At 41.9% G+C, this 7,491-nt stretch overlaps 1 long non-coding RNA gene across 1 annotated transcript; it reads right to left on the reverse strand.

The window, feature by feature from the left end:
* Positions 1-226: 226 nt before the first annotated feature.
* LOC121885346 lies at positions 227-1,410 on the reverse strand. The gene is made up of 2 exons (XR_006092540.1): positions 587-1,410; positions 227-489 (listed from the first exon to the last, which is right to left on the reverse strand). It is a non-coding gene; the product is annotated as an uncharacterized LOC121885346 (long non-coding RNA).
* Between the last annotated feature and the right edge of the window lie 6,081 nt (positions 1,411-7,491).

Genomic DNA, 7,491 nt, shown 5'->3' on the forward strand with positions numbered 1-7,491 from the left:
CTTGGCCCATGTCTTATCTCTTTCTCTGACAGAGGATGAGATAGATTCATTAAACCATGGGTTGTCTTTACTGACTCTAAATCTTCTCAGAGGTGCATGGTTATTAATTAGGGCCAAGAGGGTTGTTTTAAAATAATCCATGCCAAGTCAATGTCACACAAGTGTGAGGTTCTTTTAAAAATACCAGCTTGAATTTCCACTGTTAAAAAATACAACGCACGCACAGTGACAATGCAGGAATTTTATTCACAAGTTGTTAAAACAAGGCGGAGAATGAGTTATTTTAAAAGAAGCTTGTGGTAACCAAGAATCTTTAAAATGGAATAAAAAAAATCCTTAAAATGTCTGTTCCAATGGTGGGCCAATAAATAGATAGGGGAAGGGGGATACTAAAGTTCTCTGTGACACAAGGGGGAAAGGAAGTCCTGCAGCTGTCGGCTCCTCTGCTCCAGTCACGCCACTTCTTCCGGGACCTTGTATACGGAGCCACTGTAAGAGGAGGAAAATAAATATCCTCAATCAAGTGACCTATGACTACCACTAGCACACACACACCCTCAGAGTAGCCTGTTACACATTCCTTTACTTATCGTAATAGTGCGCGTTGAACCAAGTCTTCGTCATCGACGCCTGGCTCGTCCCGCTGTGGTCTGTCTGCTTCCTTGTCCCAGCTTCACCTTTCCTCCAGTGTATTCATGCTGCTTCAACGAGTAGTCTCCGTCCTCAAGTTCCCACGACCAACTGCAACCGATTTTCTGTGGAGCGAACCCGTCGCTTCCCGTGTCTCCAAGTCTCTCTCCCTTTCCTTCCTTCTCCACCTCCTTCACCTCTGACACTCAGCCAAAAAAATGAAGGAACTCAGTCCAGTCCGCCAATCCTGAGTGAAGGGGGGTGTGTCATCCAATCACTCACCGGTGTTCTCACTTAGTCCATCACTTGATCAATTAGAGTTCAATGCACACAGTCCAACACAATATTAGAAAATATAAAACCATATAAAAAAAAGCATGCAGGGCAACTCACTAAAACCAGATGCATATAATAAAAATAAGACATGCAAAATATAAGATCAAGTAGGACTACAATTATGTCTCACTTTTACATCAACATCCACCTTTTCACAGACAAGGTCCAAGTCACTGTTATACAAATCAGGCAAAAAGCTTGTTCATTAAAATGTTTGTAATTTCTTCTAAAAATGTAACAGGGGTTAGTCTGAGGTAGTTTGCAGTTTCTAACACAGGCAGCTGTACAGTGATCACTGACATCATTACTGAATATTCCAACTGCAGAATATTTACATGGAGAATCTGTAAGGATAACATCAAGCAATGTAGCCTTCTCCAGGTTTTTTGAGTTTAACCAAGTTGGAATGTTAATTAATTGTGACAGATTTAGAGCATTGCAGATGTTCTTAAGTGAGTTTGAGGACGTTGAAAGCCAGTCCCAATCTAAATCTCCCAATAAAACATAGTCCTTGTCTGATAACTTATGTAAGAGGTCTGAAAGCACTCGTACAACTTCATGTGATGCCGATGGTGGGCAATAGCATCCTACTACTCTAAGATCAGCGCCATTGGGAAGATGTGACTTAATTACAGACAGTTGGGAGCACTTTGTGACAACATGAGGCTACCCAGTAGATAGAGCAGTCCAGCTGGCCACATTGTTGATGTCAGTCAATTTTAGTTAATATTGTATTAGTTATCAGGCTATCAACTAATAGCACTGATCAAATCATGGTAGAAAAGCAATTTGCAAAATATAAGGTAAACAAAATCATAAAACACAGAGACAAGGACAATAATGACAATGTTAAAATACCTGCACCATCGCCTTTTTTAAGTTATTGTGGAATATTATGAAGAAAATCACAGGATTTTCACTGGCTTTCCTCTCCATACTAACATCCTTGTTTTCTCAGCTCATCTACGGAAGTCATAGACGGCTTAATATTCCAGTGCAATTTGAACATCATAATTCAAATTTGCTGCATAGTAATCTGGCTTGAGAGGAAAATAAATCACACGCAGCCTCAGTACACAGTAATTCACAAGCTTGTATGGGTCCTTTATTCATGCCAATCTGTCACTACACATGGCTAAACAGCATGAAACTGGGAGTCCAGGAAACAAAAGTATATTAAAGCTGCAAGCAGCGATGATCGGGCCCTCGCACCCCAGCGCATGTCGAAGTGACGCTCAGTCGAAGGGCTTTTGTCAGTGACTTGTTGTGTAAAGTTTGAGGCAGATCCAACCGTGTACACTCAAGTTATATCAATTTCCTCTGTCATGGCGAAACATCAAAACTCAACGCCACGCCACGGCCAAACCATCATGATCATACACTAGTCTAGATGACACACACTGATTTTTAAGTCCTTACGATGGATTCTGTAGGAGGAGTTCTTTAAAATACAAGGTATGCGAAATGGCCAAGAAAAGGCGAAAATGTACCATTTTTTTCAAGATGGCCGACTTCCTGTTCGACTTACAATAAGGCTTCAAGAGGCTTTTTTGTGCGTGTTGACATTATACATGTGCCCTGTGAATTTCATCTTTCTACGTTAATCTGGAAGGCGGGGCTGCAATTTTGAAATTTTAAAGGGGGCGCTGTTGAGCCATTTTGCCACGCCCATTCAAAGCGACCACATAGGATTTTAGCTGACATCACTCTAGACATGTGTGTCAAGTTTCATGACTGTAGAGCAATCCCTTCTCCCTGAAAAACAGTATCATATTTCATGGCGAAGGATGTGTCGCCATGGTAACAGCATTCAGTTTTGGGTCATGAGCTGCCAAATGTAGCATCACCAAGGTCTTGTTTATTAGCTGACTTAATTTCAGGTGCATCAGCCAAATTTCCTAGGAGTAATTAGACAAAGTATGACGCATGATACTTCCTGTTGCCAGTAGGTGGCGCTATGACTTTCGCTAAATATGAGACTGAACATGTGTTCAGATTGGGACTCTTAACAAGCATATGAAATTTGGAAAAGATCAGACCACGTGGAGTCAAGTTATAAGGCATTGAAATTTCATGGCGTCACATCGAAATTCGCCGCGTCGCCATGGCAACACCTTTCAACGAAGGGTCACCAACTTCATAATATAAGATCTCCAAGGTCTTGAGGCTATTCTCAGTAAATTTCAGCTGGATTCGATCACCGTGCTGCCCACAGGGCGTCAGAGCGTAAAACATGTAACTTCCTGTTGCCAGGAGGTGGCGCTATGACTCATATCCTGTATTGTCACATGGACCCGTTCAGGGCGGGACTCTTATGAAGCACAAAAGGTTTGGCTCTCTTAGGATCATGTATGCCGGAGTTATAGCCGTTTCATTTTTCATGGCGAAGGATCGAAATTCGCCGCCCAGCCACGCCCCCTAGGAAAGACTAATGAGAATTGTTTTAGCAACTTTTAATCTCCTATGCCTGTAGATGATACGGACCGAATTTGAAAGTCCTGGGGTCAAATCTCTAGGAGGAGTTCGTTAAAGTATGCGGGCTGGAAATGACAAAATCGGTGCAAAATTTCAACTTTGATACAAAATGGCCGACTTCCTGTTGGAGTTAGGCTATGTGTCCTTGAGACTTTTTGGTGCGTCTGGTCATGATACATATGCATACCGAATTTCGTTCTCCTACGACAATCTGTATCGAGGGGCTCAATTTTCTTGACTTTCTAGGTGGCGCTGTCGAGCCATTTTGTCCCGCTTTATTTCGAGACCCATAAAATATCGAAATTTTCGCCAGTCCTGACATCTGTGCAAATTTTCATGAGTTTTCGTGCATGTTTAGGCCCTCAAAAATGCGTTTGTTTCGGAGGAATAATAATAACTCCTTCAGTTTCAATAGGGCTTCGCACCGGTCGGTGCTCGGGCCCTAATTATGTTCCACATCAGTGATTGCCATCTCCAGTCAGTGTCATCTGGAAGTGTTCATACTGGATGCCTCTGCATGTATGGAGTCGCCTGGCTACTGGCCTCACTTCAGTTAAGGTATTTTTGTGGTTAGGCTGTTAACATGCAACACTGATATAGTGATTGAGCTCCTGTGGTGGTTCTTTTATAGTTTACTAATTAACAAGACTAACGGCCAGTGTGCACAGAATCCTGCTGCGTCACTTTCTGGCTCTGCCATTCAGTGTGTATGTGTGTTTTACTGCCGGCTCCTTGACCAGAGCATCTCTCACTCTTTTCGCTGTTGTACTATCTTTATGCATCAGGTTGTGTTTCTGAAGTGTAGAATTCACTTTTGAATGTGTATAAATGCCTTTATATATATATATATATTCTTCTTGGCAATAAATCTTATATCGTTGGAAAGTCTGTTTATTTCCCTTTTAAATGGTGCCACATTTGTAAGGAACATGGATTTGCATTTGTGGGATGAGCAGCAGAGCTGAGTATGTGGGTTGTGCTCATGAAAAATTTGCCAAATCTTCTCTGCCAATGCCAAACAGCTTATTCTACCATTGACTCTTGTTTGGTGTTTGGTGGATTGGATGATTGAAGTTTGAAGAAACAGGACATATTGGCAATTTAACAATTTATTCATTTAACAAACAGGAGCCTCGATAGCATGTGGAAGAACCATACACAGCCACAACAGCCTGGCACCTCCTCCTCATGCTGGTCACCAGCCCGGGCACACACTGCTGTAGGATGGCATCCCAATCTTCAACCAGCATTTGTCGCAAGTCAGCCAACGTGGTTGTGTTGGCCACTCTGGCACGAACAACATGCCCAAGCTGATCCCACAAGTGTTCAATGGGGTTGAGGTCAGGACTGCTGGCAGGCCATTCCATCCTCTCCACTCCCAAATTCTGGAGGTAGTCTCTGATAAACCCCGCTCTTTGGGGGCAAGCATTGTCATCTTGGAGGATAGAGTTCGGTCCCAGACTGTGGAGATATGGGATTGTCACTGGTTGCAGAATCCCATCTCAATATCTCTCTGCATTGAGATTGCCTCCAATGATGACAAGCCCCGTTTTTCCAGCGAGGGAGATGCTGCCCCACACTATCACACTGCCTCCACCAAAAGATGTTACTCTATCAGTACAGCAATCAGCATAGCGTTCTCTGCGTCTTCTCCACACTTTGACCCTACGATCCAACTGCTGTAGGCAGAATCTGGACTCATCCCTGAACATAACATTCCTCCACATGTTCAGCTTCCAGTGCACGTGTTGCCAACACCAGCACAAACGGGCCTGACGATGAAGGGCAGTCATGGCAGGCCTCCTGGCAGCCCTATGAGACCGGAGATTGGCTGCATGCAGTCTGTTCCGGATTGTCTGGGCAGAGAGCCGTCAGCCATATCGTCCTGCAAACCTTGACTGCAAATCTATAGAAGACAGCCTACGGTACTTAAGTGCTGACAGGGTGAAGAAACGGTCTTCTTGGGGTGTCATCTTGGGATGCCCACTTCGCGGCCTCTCTCTGACATCCCCCGTTATATGTAACTTGGCCTTCACTTTGGAGATGGTACTAGGGCTCACTCCAAATAATGCCGCAACTTGGTTTTGCGGAACACCAGCTTGAAGTTTCCCTATCACACGGGCCCTATCCATATCAGTCAAATGTGGCATGCGGATTCTTGGAGCAGACACCTACTGACCACTGTAGCAGGGCCCATGCTCACAGGTGCTGCCAATCTGGTGCCAATCAGGCACCTGATCGGCAGCCAATCAGGCACCTGATCAGCAGCACCTTGGGGTACCAGAAGCTCAAAACAAGAGTCAATAGCAAAAGTAAAATAAGCTGTTTGGCATTGGCAGAGAAGATTTGGCAAATTTTTCATGGGCACAACCCACATACTCAGCTCTACTGCTCATCCCACAAATGCATGTGCCTTACAAATGTGGCACCATTTAAAAGTGAAATAAACAGGCTTTCCAACGGTATAAGATTTATTGCCAAGAAGCATTCTTACAACAAAGGAATAATCTACCAAACACAAATTTCCTTACTTTTTGTGCTAAGTTTATATATATATATATATATAGCATATACAGCAGAACAAATTATTCATGTTTTATTGAGAAAGAGAGTGAGAAGGAGAAAAGTCCTCTCCTGCTCTCTGTGATCACCCATACTGTGTTTTAATGCAGCCAAATTCAAAATATAGTGGTTCTCATTTACATATATGTAAGTAAAGAGAGTGCAGAGACAGTGAAGAGAAAGTTAGAAGTGACAAAATGTTATCATAATAAGTACAGCCACATAATGGTCTCTTACCACATCTAATTGAGTCGAAAACATGTATTTATGCTTATAAAAGATGAAAAATGTTTGGCAAGAAAACTTCAAATTATATTATAAAGGTGGCTGCTGAAAAAGAGATGCTATGCTTCAGAGATGTTTCCAGTGAAACTATGAGGAACCCGTGACTGAGCTGGAACGCAACTGTAGCAACGCAGCCAGATTCTGGGTACGTTCAGCATAAAAGTCTACAATCACACTATAGCAGCTGCAAGGCTTAAAAAACAGTTAAAAGCAGTTCATGTCTGTGGCTTAAATCTCATTGAAAATACTGACAGAACTTGAGATGAAGGACTTCTTAAATACATTTTTATTGACCGGAGGCACTCTATAGTGCCTCCCGGAGCTCAAAGGCTGAAACTAATGACATGCTGATATTAAGCAAGTAATGTTTACCATGTTCACCGTGTTAGTTTAGTATGTTAGCATGCTAACATTTACTAATTAGCACTAAACACAAACTAAGGTTGAGGCTGATGGGAATGTAATTAGTTTTGCACATAATGGGTCATAAGCCAATGTACAAATTGAAATTTTGAGCTGATGATGGGATTTATCATTAAAGTTATTACAAACATCCTAAGGTAACATGATTATACCAAATTTCATGGCAATGTGTCAAACCAAAAATGTCCATTCAGTCTTAAGGATACATCATCAGGGAACTATATCTATGAAATTTTGTGCCAATCCAATCAGTTGATACTGAGGTGTTTCATTGGATAACTGCACTGAACTGAAAAAGTTCAGCTACTGGTAAGGCTAGATAAGAAGTCTGGGCTTCACTTAAGTCATTAGGATTAATCCTCTGGGGACCTTGAATATCTGTACTGTACTTTAATTTAAAAAAAGAGAACATTACTTCTGTCTACATGTCTGCATAGTGAAAGCAGCAAGTTCCCAGCTAGAATTTTTTTGTTCTAAAAACGTTCTGAGAATGTTACATGTAATGTTCTAATAATATTATCAGCGGGAAGTTTTCTTTTGGTTCCCAGAACGTTCTAGGATAACGTTCTCTAAAAACATCCTAAAAATGTTTGATGATAACATTTTTAAAACTTTATGCCCAAACGTTCCTTAAAACATTTTCAGTGGGAAGTTGTTTTTGGTTCTCAGAATGTTCTAGGATAACGTTCTCTTAAAACATCCTAAAAATGTTTGGTGACAACCTTCTTAAAATATTTATAGATAACATTGGTAGAACATTATGCCCAAATGTTCTCAAAA

The sequence above is a fragment of the Thunnus maccoyii genome, chromosome 2 (genome assembly GCF_910596095.1).
Source record: "Thunnus maccoyii chromosome 2, fThuMac1.1, whole genome shotgun sequence".
Classification (NCBI taxonomy): domain Eukaryota; kingdom Metazoa; phylum Chordata; class Actinopteri; order Scombriformes; family Scombridae; genus Thunnus; species Thunnus maccoyii.